The sequence below is a fragment of the Hemiscyllium ocellatum genome, chromosome 37 (genome assembly GCF_020745735.1).
Source record: "Hemiscyllium ocellatum isolate sHemOce1 chromosome 37, sHemOce1.pat.X.cur, whole genome shotgun sequence".
NCBI lineage: Eukaryota > Metazoa > Chordata > Chondrichthyes > Orectolobiformes > Hemiscylliidae > Hemiscyllium > Hemiscyllium ocellatum.
The window spans coordinates 15406961-15423395 of record NC_083437.1 but is presented as its reverse complement, the minus strand read 5'-3'; the positions used below and the strand labels follow the sequence as shown (position 1 = coordinate 15423395).

The 16435-nt window shown below is 43.9% G+C and overlaps 1 protein-coding gene across 1 annotated transcript in view; it reads right to left on the bottom strand.

Moving 5' to 3' along the window:
- LOC132833643 (CTD nuclear envelope phosphatase 1-like) overlaps nucleotides 1–16435 on the bottom strand; it is a 48615-nt gene that overhangs the window by 31742 nt on the left and 438 nt on the right. The window lies entirely within an intron of this gene.

Genomic DNA, 16435 nt, shown 5'->3' with positions numbered 1-16435 from the left:
AAATAGCAGGGTCCAAAGTGTCTTACATTCAGTTATTCCTGCTAACCAGAACAGGCACATTTGTTTGAATGTTCACGATTGCTGAATCTGTGAGGAAAATCCTTAGAGATCTGGAAGGTCTCAGTCTAAGTGTCTACCGGTTGAAAGTAAACTGACCAAAATCCAAGGATGTCTTTTTATTGTTGGATATGAACATTGTAGGTTTCCTTTATTTGTTTGTAGTGGATTTGCTTTACTCCCTTATTTCCAAACGTTTAGCTGTCTGTCCTCATTTCCACGGATGCTATTAGGTTGTACACCATGCTCCAACAGATTGTGGAACAATGATGGCAATGGCCATCCCAAGGTGATCAGCGAACTAAAGATCCGTCCCTATATGCTCAGGATCAAACTTCTCAATTTAACACAATCTCAACAGTCCTCTACGTCACCTACTTTAAGGTGTCAGTTAACTCCCATCTCTCGCAACACTGACCAAAATGATCACTTGCTGCATTTCAGTTGTTGCCCTAAGCATTACTGCAAACCTTTCAATTTTAGATCATTTTTATTTTTGTTGAAAGATTCCTTGTCCAATTCCCCAGCTAGACTTGACTTCTCAAACCAGAATGGTTTCACAATGATTCAGAGTCCTCTTCTAGAGGACCTGGACTGAGCTGGATCAGGAGATCGAGTCCACAGTGACTTAACTCCAGTCCTACAAAGCTCCCTGGGTACAGTACAAAGTGTATAGCTTCACATCCAGTAACCCATATCATATTGCACGTTATCCAGCAGTTCAGGAAAACCATGTGAAATTTATCATATTTCATACGTTTGCATCGTTTTTAGTGTATAACAGCAGCACTGTACTGAAATGCACGTTGAGCACTGTCTGGAAAGTACCTAATAATGCAGGCAGAGTGATGGCTTCCTTCAACATATTCTGTATGTCTCACCTCACTGGCTGTCGTGTCAAAGATTCTGTTACATAACCTAACAATTCCAGTACACCGAAGTACAGTGTGGGTTCTTTCTATATTTTTCTTTCATGGGGTGCCCCAAAAAGAGACTGATCATTCCAAATGACAAAATATCATTCATCCAATTTCAACCACCTCCCAGCCTCAAAACGCCTTCACTAAATGTTTATGCCTCAGAGAGAACCTAAAGGAGTAAAGCAGAATGTGGGTTTATTTTCAAACATTAACCACGATACGCTCATCACAAAGCCAGAAACTTTTTATCTCATTACTTCTCTTCCTTTCCAATATTATCAAAGACTCATCATAATACTAGCTCATGTGTATCCCTAGCTACAAGAAGGCAGCTAGAACCCAGTCTAAACTGTCATTCTCCCTGGATGACTCCCTCTGCCAATACTCAATACCTGGATTGTTACATTTGGAGTGTCAGCACAGCTCGGCTCATCCTGTCCTCACATGCACCAACTAGCAGGGGGAAGTCAGGAGCACATGAACATAAAGGAGCAGTAAACCCAATTCGTCATTCCGCACGATAGTGTCTAATCCTCTGTTTCGACACCATTTTCACATGTGCCCCTATCCCTCCAGTCCTTTGATTCATTGATTCTCCAAGATTTCTCAGCTTTAGCTATATTCAACTATAGGGATTTCACAAACATTGAGGAGAAATTCCAAAGATTCACAATTAAATGAAGACATTTCTCCTCATCTCAGTCTTAAACAATCAGCCTCTTATTCCAAGATCAGGCCTCTAAGTTTCAGATTCCCAATCAGTGGAACCATACCCTCAGAGTCTATCTTGTCCAGCATCTTCAGAATCTCATATGTTTGAATGCGATCATCTCATTCTTCTAAACTCGAATGTGTAGACAGCCAACTTACTCAACTTTTCTTCATGAGACAACCCTTGGGAACAATGTTGTGAGCCTTTGCAATTCAGCCTCTAATGCAAACCTATCCATTATTTAATGGGAGACTAAACATATACCAAATCTGAACTCACCAAAGACCTGTTTAAATGTAGCAGTTTCTTTGTTCTTTATTCCAATCCCATTGCAATAAAGGCCAATGTACCATTTGCCTTCCTAATTATTTGCTGTAGGTGCCTAATGCATACATTGTGCCCCTTGTACACTCAAATACCTCTGAACATCAACATATGTAAGGAGAGGTCGGCCTGATTTATTTTCCACCTTCCTAGCCAAGATATGGCAGACCCAAGGGATAGATTGGAGGGACTGGAGGAAGGATAGGCTGGACTGTGGGAGTAATGCTGCAACCAGAATTGCTCGCATCCAATGGTAGTGTCCAGGAGGCAGCAGCAATGTGTCTGGAGTTCAGGGGTGAGTGTAAGGGGAAGGTGGAGACCAGGTTCGATGAGTCTATGAAGAACCTACCTTGGCATTTGTTTAGTCACTAACTGAATAAGAGCTGTCTTCAGAGAATTAGTTATTTAGTGAGTGGCTCTGTGCTTTGTGATTAGGACAATGACTGAATTATTCTGATGCAATTCCGACTTTCTCCTTTTCAGAGGTTGTTAGTACATGGAAAGATAATTAAGTTTGTCATTTTCTTTCATTCCCACCTGCTCTGTAGCTGTTGAGTGGCATCTGTAACTTTGACATTTATAGTTCTGTAAAACTTACACTTAAATAATTTTGTAATTTTAAGACTTGTACTAATCTGAAAAGTAAGATTGCAAACAAACGCGTCATCCTTAAGCAATATGAGCTTGGATTCATATTTTCAGAGAATACCTTGTACGTTTAAATGTTTTAAGGAGGGGAGATACTAAATGAGTATTTTGCATCAGTATTTCCTGTGGAAAAGGATATGGAAGATATATAGTGTTTGGAGATAGATGGTGACACCTTGCAAAATGTCCATATTACAGAGGAGAAAGTGCTAAATGTTTTGAAATGGTTAAAGGTGAATAAATCCCCAGGACCTGATCAGGTTTACCTAGAACTCTGTGGGAAGCTAGAGAAGTGATTGCTGGGCCTCTTGCTGAGATATTTGTATCATCGATAGCCACAGGTGAGATGCCGGAAGACTGGAGGTTGGCTAACGTGGTGCCACTGGTTAAAAAGGGTGGTAAGGACAAGCCAGGGATCTATAGACCAGTGAGCCTGACGTCGATGGTGGGCAAGTTATTGGAGGGAATCCTGAGGGACAGGATGTACATAGAAAGACAAGGACTAATTAGGGATAGTCATGTCTCACAAACTTGATTGAGTTTTCTGAAGTAGTAACAAAGAGGATTGATGAGGACAGAGCGGTAGATGTGATCTATACGGACTTCAGTAAGGCATTCGACAAGGTTCCCTATGGGAGACTGGTTACCAAGATTAGATTCATGGAATAAGGGAGAACTAGCCACTTGGATACAGAACTGGCTCAGAGGGTGGTGGTGGTGGAGGGTTGTTTTTCCAGAGTGCAGGCCTGTGACCAATGGAATGCCACAAGGATCGAAGCTTGTTCCACTACTTTTTGTCATTTACATAAATGATTTGGATGTAAGCACAAGAGGTATAGTTAGTAAGTTTGCAGATGACAACAAAATTGGAGATGTAGTGGACAGTGAAGAAGGTTACCTCAGATTACAATAGGATCTTGATTGGATGGGCCAATGGGCTGAGAAGTAGCAGATGGAGTTTAATTCAGATAAATGCGAGGTGCTGCATTTTGGGAAAGCAAATCTTGGCAGGACATTATACACTTAATGGTAAGGTCCTAGGGAGTGTTTTGGAACAAAGAGATCTTGGAGTGCAGGTTCAAAGCTCCTTGAAAGTGGAGTAGCAGGTAGATAGGATAGTGAATAAGGCGTTTGGTATGCTTTCCTTTATTGGTTAGAGTATGGAGCACAGGATTTGGGAGGTCATGTTGCCGTTGTACAGGACATTGGTTAGGCCACTGTTGGAACATTGCATGCAAATCTGCTCTCCTCCCTATCAGAAAGATGTTGTGAAACTTGAAAGGGTTCAGAAAAGATTTACAAGCATGTTGCCAGGGTTGGAAGATTTGAGCTATAGGAGAGACTGAACAAGCTGGGGCTGTTTTCTCTATAGCGTCGGAGGCTGAGTGGTGACCTTATAGAGGTTCACAAAGTTGTGAGGGGCATGGATAGGGTAAATAGGCAAAGTCTTTTCCCTGGGGTTGAGGAGTCCAGAACCAAAGGGCTGGGTTTAGGGTGAAAGGGGAAAGATATAAAAAGGGACCTATGGGGCAACTTTTTCATGCAGAGGGTAGTATGTGTATGGAATGAGCTGCCAAAGAAAGTGGTGGAGGCTGGTACAATTGCAATATTTAAGAGGCATTTGGATGGGTATATGAATAGGAAGGGTTTGGAGGGATATGGGCCGGGTGCTAGCAGGTGGGACTAGATTGGGTTGGTATATCTGGACGGCATGGACGGGTTGGACCGAAGGGTTTGTTTCCATGCTGTTCATCTCTTTGACTGATTTGAAATTCAGGGTTGTCCTTTTGGGGCACAGATGAGGAGAATTGCTTTCTCAAAGAGTTAACAGACCTCTCTGTCCCCAAAGGCTGTTGAGTCAGGGTCTTTCAATATTTTTTAAAAGAGAGGAGTAGATTGCTTCACAAAAATCTATGAAACTGAAGACGATCGAGGGTAGCCAGAATTGTGAAAATAGAAACAAACAAAGCAAGCATGACCCTGTTGAATGGTGGAGGCGGCTTGTGGGATTGAATGATTTACCACTCATCTCCTGTAGGCCATGGAGCAAAGAGAATAATAAGCATCTGCAGAATTGTTGAACTCTGGGTATAGAGTCATAGAAACATACAGCAGGGAAACAGACCCTTCGATCAAACTCGTCCATGCTGACCAGATATCCCAACCTAATCTAGTTCCATTGGCCAGCACCCGGCCCATATTCCTCGAAACCCTTCCTATTCATATAGCCATTCAGCTGCCTTTTAAATGTTGTAATTGTACCAGCCTCCACCACTTCCCCTGGCAGCTCATTCCATACATGCACCACCCTCTGCTTGAAATAGTTGCTCCTTAGTTCATTTTTAAATCTTTCCCCTCTCACCTGAAACCTATGCCCTCTAGTTTTGGACTACCCATTCCAGGGAAAAAGACCTTGACTATTTACCCAATCAATTGCCCCTCATGATGTTATAAACCTCTATAATGTCACCCCTTAGCCTCCCACACTCCAGAGAAAACAGCCCCAGCCTATAGCTCAAACCTGCCAACTCTGAAAACATCCTTGAAAATCTTTTCTGAACCCTTTCTTGTTTCACAACATCCTTCTAATAGGAGGGAGACCAGAACTGCACACAAAATTCCAAAAGTGGCCTAACCTCTGAAATTAAACCACCTCCATTACTGTCTTAACTGATTGAACATAACTTAAAGAAATATGGTGCAAAATTGGTTGAGTACCAAACTCTTCATTCCAAAATGGCTCTGTGCTCCTAACTTGGATGAAGCTAAAAGTACCCAATAACTCCCTCCTAGTACAAGATCAGAAAACAAATAGAACCAGGCACCAAAATGAAACAGGAGCGGCCTCACTGTTCATATCAATGAGGAATTTAATCCTTAAGCACCACCTTAAACTTGACCTGCACTAACATTTCTTTGTCTTTTCACGGTTAACTCATTAGAAGTCGCATTAAGCGTAGGATAATTCTAAGTTAGAGCCACATGCTGGTGTATAAAACAAGGAGGTATTTTGCTCTAAATAGATTGTGATAAAATCTATGGATGGAATATATGACTGGGTAGTTTTGTGGATCTTTGGAAGAAGCTTGGAAGTAGTGGCCCAAATGGCCTTTCCTCACTCCTTGCTTTCAATATAATGCTATGATGGGAAGTTACCAGCTTTGAGTAGAGCTGGGGTGACATTCTCTGAGATTGTACCTCCTGGTCCTAAACTCTCCCACAAGAGACATACAACCTCTCAGCAACTATTCTGCGAAGTCCCCAAGGAATCTTGTATGTTTCAATAAAGTCACCTCTCATTTTTCTAAACACCAATGAGTACAGGCCCAACCCACTCAACCTCTCAAGAAAACGCCTCTACCCTCAACAATCAACTTAATAAGCCTTCTCTGGACTGTCTTCCTTAGATAGGGAGACCAAAACTGTCCACACTATTCCTGGTGTGGTCTGAATACTTGGTATAACTTTAGCAAGACCTTTGTATTTTTATACACTATTCTCTTTGAAATAAAGGCTAATACAGTTAGTTCTGCCATAACGGGGTAGATCCGTTCTTGTGCAATCCCTTGTTAAGATAATCACATAACAGCAGCACCATTTAAACTAATGAGGGCCAGAATTACGTTATAACAAAATCACGCTTTCAAAGTTCGTGCTTTAGAAATAGTGCCAGTCATGTTATAGGTGAACTTGCATTAACAAAATGTGCATTATACCAGAACGGCCTGTAGTCCTCTTGCCTTCCCTACTACTCACTGAACTCAGATGCTAGCTTTTTATGATTCATGCACAAGGAACCCCAAATTCCTCTTTGCTGTAGCTTTCTGCAGTCTTTCCCATTATGATACCCCACTAGTTACAGTTTGCTATCCTGAAAAGACCCTTGTTTTCCTAATTGCCAGTCTACTATTAGCTCTAGAAGAGTTGGGAATTTTTAGGGAATTAGGAGAAACATTACTTAAAGAAAATTGATTTTTCTCAGCTTTCAGTGTGGGCAGTTTTCAGAAGTCCTGGCTGAAGCTGGATGTGTCAGATAGTTGTTCCTAAGAAAGGGAAAAGATAATTTAAAATTGTTAAAACTAGGTTACCTCAGAGTAAGGAGTTTAGTGTAAAAGCTCCAGAATTTGGAAAGCTCTTTTGAAGCTGAGAAAATTTAAGCTCTATATAATGAAGTGTCCATCAGATTCTTCTGAGCAGGAACTGAAGCCACAGTTAAGTCAAATCCTACGTGGAAAGAAAAGGAATTTCTCAATGGTATTTCCATGCTGTAAGAGGTTACAATTAGGATTAATGAGACTGCATTTTTATTGAGTGTTTCAAAATCTTTAAGCACGTTGCATGTAAATAGTTTAGTTTATTCTATTTTATCTTAAATTTTTTACGTAGCAAACTTCATTGTTACACAAATCTGCATCATTACCTGCTTATATTTCAGTGAGACACATCCTGTTAAATGAAAAAAGCTTGCTCTATTAAGCTATTTTTGAGTCTGGCATCTGGTCTGTCCAGTAAAAACATCAGCTGGGATCATAACACAGTATAGTCAGGAATGCAAAAGACATTGCTTCCACCCAAGTAGTCATTCCATAAAACCCAGGAACACATTTACCCGAACAAAGCAGTACAGCTTAATCAGTTTCCTAATAATAAAGGCTGAACTCTTGACTTTCTTTCATTCCTCAATGGAAAAGTTGGCGTTTTATTTTAATTCCCGTGACACAAAAAATATCGCAATTGCACTTCTCAATATGGCAGATCTCTATCCCATTATTGATCTAAGAAGACATAAGGTAATGGAATACAAATTTAGACAAAGGGTAAAAAATGAGGTCTGCAGATGCTGGAGATCACAGCTGAAAATGTGTTGCTGGTTAAAGCACAGCAGGTTAGGCAGCATCCAAGGAACAGGAAATTTGACGTTTCGGGCATAAGCCCTGATGAAGGGCTTATGCCCGAAACGTCGAATTTCCTGTTCCTTGGATGCTGCCTAACCTGCTGTGCTTTAACCAGCAACACATTTTCAGCTACAAATTTAGACAGGCACTTAAACAATTGGGCTGTAGAACACACTGCAATGCACTTGGCATCTTTAACAGTACAATGTTCTAAGAAGCATGATGAAAATATCATACTTGCCTCAGTGCTAAATCAGATCAGTTGGTCACTGGTTATGTTTTTAAAGGCAAAAGTTTAAGGTGGGAATTCTAGAGTGATAAGGCTAGACAGCGAAAGGTACATTTGCTTATGTTAAACCCATAAAAATTGGGGATGCGCAGAATTTGAAATTACGAACTACAAATGGTGTCAGAATTGAATGTTTTGATGGATATTTAAAATTACAATAAAAATGCACTTTAATTTAAACAGACTATTGACAGACAGATCTAAACAAGGGCAGGTAGTAGCAAGTTTAAATACAAAAGATATTAGGTAGAAAGCTGAAGTAACGTTTTATAAAAAAACTTAGGGGATGTAAAGTATTTGAGAGTTTCAGCGAGAGAGAGAGACCATGTTTACATCCAAATACAGATTAGTTAGGTGACGAAAGGAAAGGAAACTGGGCAACGAGACTGGATTAGGTCTGTTTGCGGGAGGATTAACAATACAAGTTGAATTGTGTAATGCATCTGTGCTATAAATTTCATATGAAATTCTATAGTATTTTATAATGAACACTCATGTTACACCTGGCCTGGGAATCTCAAACAGAAATATTCAGTTTTCCAGCTAACATGCCCAGCTTTTAATTCCTGCATAAAACGGCAGCTCAGGGAGACAAGTGTGCCTTGCAGCATTTAAAAGGCATGGTGACAGTGGAAGCTAAATTTAGCTCAAAACACAGCAATTAGAGGAATTGGACTATAACCTGGTGTTGTGTGATTTTTAACTTTGTACACCCCAGTCCAACACCGGCATCTCCAAATCACAATTAGAGGAATGAGTGGCTCTAACAGCAGTCAGCACTCAAGAATCATTCCATGAGCCAAACTTACTCCCCTTCTTCTCTTACTCCTCTGAAGGCAATAAATAGGGGAAAATTAGAGGGGTAAGACAATGCAAGCTGGCTTGCATGTTTCAGGGTACAAGAATCAGTTGATTCTGGTTAAATCAATTCATTTTTGCTGAAAAAACAATTTGTAAACAGTGACTTGCACAGCAGAAAAAAATCCCATGTGTATAAATGACTCATTGCTGGTAATTTGAACTCAGCAGACTATACATTAACAAATCACACAAGGTGGGTCATGATTCTTTTTTTAAAATGAAAACCAGATATCATAAATATAATTGGTGATTTTTAAAAAATTAGTGACATTTCAGTCATACAACTTGTGCATGCGAACTTCGCCCATTCCCTTTAGAAATTCGCTTGTTAATCAGCTTGTCACAGCACCTCTTAAAATGTCTCTCAATTTAAAAAATATTTAGTTTTCCTAACCAATTTTGCCCCACTCTTCTAGCTGCTGACTCACAGTTCCACCTATTACTGCACTCACCACCCACCAAACAGTTAGTTAGTTTATTCAATACAGAATCGAGGTGTTTTCAGGTCCATGTGGCAACAGAAGCTGCAGTTACTAAGCGAGCAGAGTTGCAAAATCTCCCACTTTCACTTCGTGCCACTCCACCAAATAAAATAGGCAGTTTGCCATATCTTTATTTTGCAATGATCAGGACAACTCAAGAAATACTGAAGTATTTTTATACATAGTTAAAAAACACACAACACCAGGTTATAGTCCAACAGGTTTAATTGGAAGCACACTAGCTTTCGGAGTGTCGCTCCTTCATCAGGTGATAGTGGAGGGCTCAATCCTAACAGAATTTATAGCAAAAATTTACAGTGTGATGTAACTGAAATTATACATTGAAAAACTGATTGTCTGTTAAGCCTTTCATCTGTTTGAATGCCGTGATAGTTTCATTTCTTTCATGTGTAAATCACAAAACCTTTTTTAAAAAAGTTGCATTCTCACTTTGTTAAAAATGTTGATAGCTAGACAATATGCTGAAGGTGTTAGTCCCCTGTGTCTCTGTCTATGCCACGATGTTTAGATTGATTCTAATCTAAAAAGTGAGATAATGGAGTTCTACAATAATGTATGCAGTTTTTGAGCAAAGTACAATGTAACCCTGCAAGTACAAATTCATCCCACAAAATATGTGCGCATGTGGGTGCCTGTCTGGGTTGGGAGTTGTGAGTGTGAGAAAGTGTATGTGTGTGTGTGTAGTGAGTGCAGAGTATCTTAAGTCTGTGAGGGTCCTCACTGGTACCTTGGGTTCATGTCACATTACAGGTGACCACCATTGCACTATATACACATCTATACACACATATACACAGACACCCACACTCCCACATGCACCCCTTCACAGACTTGACACTCTACACTCACTACACACAAACACACACACACTTTCTCACATTCACGACCCCCAACCCAGACAGACAGACAGACAAAGACCCACATGCACACTTTTATTTTGTGGGGTGAATTTGTACTTGCAGAGTTACATTGTACTTTGCTCAAAAACTGCATACATTCATGTAGAACTCCATTATCCCATTTTTTAGATTAGAATCAAACATTACATTAAACATCATGGCATAGACAGAGAACACAGGGGGCTAACATCTTCAACATATTGTCTAGTTATCACCATTGTTAGCAGCTGACCTGAGAATGCAACTAAAAAAGGTTTTGATTTACACATGAAAGAAGTGAAACTATCACGGTATTCAAACAGATGAAAGGCTTAACAGACAATCAATTTTTCAATGTATAATTTCAGTTACATCACACTCTAAATTTTTGCTATAAATTCTGTGTGTTAGTGGAGGGCTCAATCCTATCACCTGATGAAGGAACGATGCTCTGAAAGCTAGTGTACTTCCAATTAAACCTGTTGGACTATAACCTGGTGTTGTGTGATTTTTAACTTTGTACACCCCAATCCAACACCGGCATCTCCAAATCATATTTTTATACAAGTATACTATATGCATACAGTAAGACAGAAGGGTGATTGGTTGGCAAGGTGAATGCTGACTGGTCAAAGCCTATTTCAATGCAGCAAAATAGGTGACAGTTTTTCTCTGGTTCATTTCTTAGGCCAATGTTTTGACCAGAGTTAATTTAACTGGTTTAAAATTTAAAGGAAAGGATGGCAGTTAACTGTCAGTCATCATTACCTGGCTTGTTCTCCATGGCAATAACTCTGACAGAGTTAAAATGGTTGCCTTATACATTGTTCTGATGAGTGCAAGTAGCAAAGCTTCAACTAAACATGCCTTCTCCCAGCAATACTGAACTTCTGCATTATTAATCAACTATTCAAATAGAAGCTTTTGGAATCCAAAAGCACATTCAAAACTCCTTACGTCATAATGCTCTCACTGAATTGTGGAAAAGCTTGAGAAGCTAAATTGCTTACTCCTCTTCCTGTACTCTCAAGTGATGTTATGGGGATCACCCTCTCTGGCAATCAGCAAAACCACTTGGTTATTTTACAATTTCTGCATCCCATCAACTATTAAGAACAATATCAAAAGTAGTGTATACTCCAGATTCAAAGCTTTATCAGCTCTGTTCCTCCTGCATCACCAAATACCCCCCTTCCAATGCATGTAATCATTTATATGCATAGCCATGCAACACTGAACAATACACAAGATCTGCTGGAATTCACTTTATCACTGAACGCGTTCTATATTCTGATGTGTGCATGCTAGAGGAAAAGCCCCACAAGAAAATATGCTGCAGTAGTGACGGAAGACAATCAATTTGCCATCTCAAATAATGACCACTATTACAACTGAAAGACATTCCAATATCGAAGCAAAAAAAAAAACCCCAAATCTCCAACTACATTGCTGCCTAGTTTTAGATTAGTGTAAACATTTAACACTTATTAGACCTTACCAATATTTTTCATAAACTTTAGTTTTTTTGATGCTGCCTTCATTTTCCTTTCGTTTAAACAAATCTGTTATATTTCAAACCTCATAAAATAATGAAAGGATCATGGACATTCTCGGAACGTATCTAAACAGCCATAATCACAAGACAGAAGCTTATACTTCTAAGGTGGTCTAACTTCCTGGAGGAAGTTGCATCATAGATGATAACCATATTAGTTCAAAAGGCTTGGACAAGGTTCTGAATAAAAAGCTATGAATTAAACTTTAAAAATATGAAAAAGGATAAAGCCAGAACTGCAAAGGAATAATGGAGAGACTGGGTCACTTTGCTCTGGAAGAAAACGAGAAAGCTGAGTGAATGAAATCAAACAGGGAATTCACAACAATCTTAAGCCAGAGACCATGATATTGAATTATCAAAGTTACCAGTGTAGATATATTTCAGAGTAGCTACGTGAGGATACAAGGGAAAAATAGAATGGGAGGGTTAAACTGTAATAGAGGACGGATTGGAGGATATGAATGTTGACAGACTATTTGGGCTAGATGGTTTGCTTGTGTTGTGAATTCTATGTAGTAGATGGTATATTCCAGAGATTGACAGATTTAAATTACACTTATTTGGAATTGAAACCCAATACAAAATGGCCAATTTTGCCAACAGCACCAAACCAAGTGAGGTAGTGGAAGGTGAAAGGGACAATGGAAAATTTCAAAGTGAACTAGTCAATATGCAAATGAGATGATTAACAGTTATTTAGTACAGGCAAATTAAGAGGTTTGCATATTGATAGGACAAATTTCTCAAATGATATTGGAATAAGCATATGCAGAAGTCCCACATGATTACTGAAACTAGAATTAATGCCAATTGAAACGAGTCTATTAGCAATTGATGTTCAATTAATATCAATAGACTTCAAAACCATATTGCTAAGCTATCACAAATCATAGGTGATCAGGCTTTAGTGCCCAAACTGTATTCCAAACACCAAATCACAAGAACATTCAAACAACTTTGCCATTAAGTGTATAAGTCCTGCTCTGATTTCCTTCAACCGGAACACATCCATCCTCGGACAAGCCAAACAGCAACACGCACGAGAAATCCTGGAAGCATGGCATTCCAACCGGAACTCTATCAACAAACACATTAACTTGGATCCCATTTACCACCCCCACAAAAAAGAACAGGAAATGACATCATCAACCCAAGGAACCTCAACAAATAAAAAGTGGGCTATACCACCAATGCTTTACCTGAGGCTCACTGATCATGTTACCTAGTGTGGTGATGAAACATCTGAAAACAAACCTTCCAGCTCAGCGAGCAAACTTACATCCGTTTACATAGGTGACGAAAAGTAGTGGACCCAGCACTGATGCTTGTAGCTCACCACTGTTCATAGGCCTCCAGTGTGAAAAGCAACCCTCCACCACCACCCTCTTTGTCTTCTACCTTCAAGCCAGTTCTGTATCCAAATGGCTAGTTCTCCCTGGATTACAAGGTGCTGCATGTATGGAATGAGCTGCCAGAGGAGCTGGTAGAGGCTGCTACAATTACAGCATTTAAAAGGCATCTGGATGGGTTTAACAAATGGGTTGAGGGGGATCTGGGTCAAGTGCATGCAAATGGGACTAGATTGGGTTAGGATATCTGCTCGGCATGGACAAGTTGGACCGAAGGGTCTGTTTCCGTGCTGTACATCCCTATTACTCTATGGCTCTATTGAGAACTCCAAGACTATCCTTCATCTGAGACGTTCAAATAATGAAACAAGTAAAGGGCCACTTTAGTCATTCCAAGGAACATTCCAGAAGCTGTTCGACATGAATATAACCTGACTAAATCTCTAGAAAGAAAAACTGAGTTGAGTGGAACAATTGCTCAGATTTAAGCAAAATCATCATAATAAAGCAGGAAGTGAGGTCAATACAAGAAATAGATGGCACTTAAAGTTATGGACAGAAACATCTCTTCAGCAATTGAAAAATTACTATCAAATTGCAATGTCGAGACTTCAGGATCATTCTGGTTGGAGTAGGCAAGGTTGACAATTACATCCCAGCTCCAAAATGATCTTGTGAATTTCTTCAAGTTGCACTGTCCACATGTTTGGTAGATGTAACAAAGGCCACATCACCTCAGTATTACACAAATCAAAACCACCTCAAAATTTAAAGAACACTTCTGAAAATTTGGTAACTTAAATTCACCCTTCTATCTTTGTCCATCCCTTTCCCCTTGCTACTTAAAACTTTCTTCCTTTTTTGTATCACTCCTGCATTTTGACTTTCCCATTTGTCCTGACCCCTAGCTTCTCCACCTCTACTTGCCCCTGTGGTTCCCCAACGTTTTTTTAATCTCGTGTTGCTCCCCCTATCACTGGTTCTCCCCTTCCACTGCCATCTTCCCTCCTACTCTTTGCTTCACCTTGCACACCTTCCTCCGTCCCCTATGCCTTCCTTGACATCTTCTCTCCCCATACTGTACCTTCCACACCTACCACATACCCCTTACACCTCACCCCTCAACACCCCCAAGCTGTCCCACTCCCATGAACCCTACTCACCACCTTGACCCCACTACACAGTCTCCTCTCCCCAAAGCTCTACTCTTCTTCACCACCCCTCACTCCCTCATCACCCCGACTCCCCTTGCCCCCCACTCACCAAACTGACTCCCCCTCATTCCCCACCCTCCTTCACTCCCTCCCCACCACCCTGACTTCCCTCCACCTTGACTCCCCTCCACATCCTGACCCTCACCCCTCTCAGTCACCACCCTGACTCCCGTCTCCCTGAATCGACTCCCCCCTCGCGTCCCCTCACCGTCTCTCCCCCAGACTCCCCTCCCCACTCCCCTCACCGTCTCTCCCCCAGACTTCCCTCCCCACTCCCCTCACCGTCTCTTCCCGAGTCCCCCAGACTCCCCTCACCGTCTCTCCCCCAGACTACCCCCCACTCCCCTCACCCCTGACTGCACCCACTCCCCTAACCGTCTCGCCCCTGACTACACCCTCCCTCTACCCTACCCCCTGACTCCCCCCTCCACTCCCCAACCATCTTGCCACGACACCCCCCACCTTCTCCCCGACTCCCCCCTCTCCCTGACTATCTCATGACACCCCCCTCTCCCCCCACCCTGACACTCCCCCTCCCCCGAGTCTCCGCCTCCACCCCTCTCTCACCGCCCCCTCACCCCTCTCTCACCGCCCCCCCGACTCCCCGTCTGACTGTCCACCCACCCCCATTCACTCACCGCTCCCCCACTCACTTACCGCCCTTCCCCACTCACTGTACCCCCGCCACTCACCACTCTGCCCTTCCCCTCACACACTGCCCCCCCCACACTCACCACCCCCCCGCCCCCCACTTACTCACCACTCCCACACATTCCCCCCCTCACTCGCCACCCCCCCCTCACTCTCTCACCGCTCCCTCCCCTCACTCGCTGACCCTCCTCACTCCCACTCACTCGCTGACCCTCCTCACTCCCACTCACTCGCTGACCCTCCTCACTCCCACTCACTCGCTGACCCTCCTCACTCCCACTCACTCGCTGACCCGCCTCACTCCCACTCACCGCCCCCTCCTCACTCCCACTCACCGCCCCCTCCTCACTCCCACTCACCGCCCCCTCCTCACTCCCACTCACCGCCCCCTCCTCACTCCCACTCACCGCCCCCTCCTCACTCCCACTCACCGCCCCCTCCTCACTCCCACTCACCGCCCCCTCCTCACTCCCACTCACCGCCCCCTCCTCACTCCCACATACCATGCCCCCGCACCCACCGCTCTCCCACTCACCGCGCCCCCACTCACTCACTGCCCCCCTACTCACCACTCCCTCCTCACTCACCAACCCACTCTCACCCACCGCCCCCACCTCACTCAACCACCGACCCCCCTCACTCTCTCCCTCACACTCGCCACCCCTCTCACTCCCTCACGCTCACCCACTCGCCGCCGCCCTCACTCTCACTCACTCATCCACTCACTGCCCCCTCCTCACTCTCACTCACCGCCACCCCCCCCTCACTGCCACCCCCCTCACTCACCGTCCCCTCCTCACTCTCACTCACCGCCCCCCTACTAACCGCGCCACTCACTTACCGTCACTCACCGCCCTCCCCTCACTCTCACTCACCGCCCCCCAGCACCCCTCCCTCACCCATGCACCGCCCCCTCCTCACCCATGCACCGCCCCCTCACTCACTCACCGACTGACCACCCCTCCCTCCCCACCCCCTTCCCCCCTCACCGCCCCCTCCTCACCGACCACCCCTCCCTCACTCACACACCGACCCCCCACTCACTCACTGCCGCCCCGCACCCACTCACCGCCCCCTCCTCACTCCCACTCACCGCTCCCCCGCACCCACCGCTCTCCCACTCACTCACTGCCCCCCTACTCACCGCGCCACTCACACCGTTACTCACCGCCCTTCCCTCACTCTCACTAACCCACTCACCGCCCCCCCGGCACCCCTCCCTCACCCAAGCACCACCCCCTCCCTCACCCACGCACCGCCCCCTTCCTCACTCACCGACCGACCACCCCTCCCTCCCCACCCCCTTCCCCCCTACTCACCGCTCCCCCCTCACTCACTCACCATCCCCATCCCTCACTCACCGACCACCCCATCCCTCCCTCCCCGACCACCCCGCCCTCCCTCCCCGACCACCCCGCCCTCCCTCCCCGACCACCCCCACTCACTCACTGTGCCCCCTCCCTCACTCACCGCCCCTACCTCCCTGCCCAGCCTCACTCACCACCCCACCATTCACTCCAACCCCCCCAACTCACTCGCCGCCCCCCTCACTCCCTCCCACTCGCCGCCCCCCTCC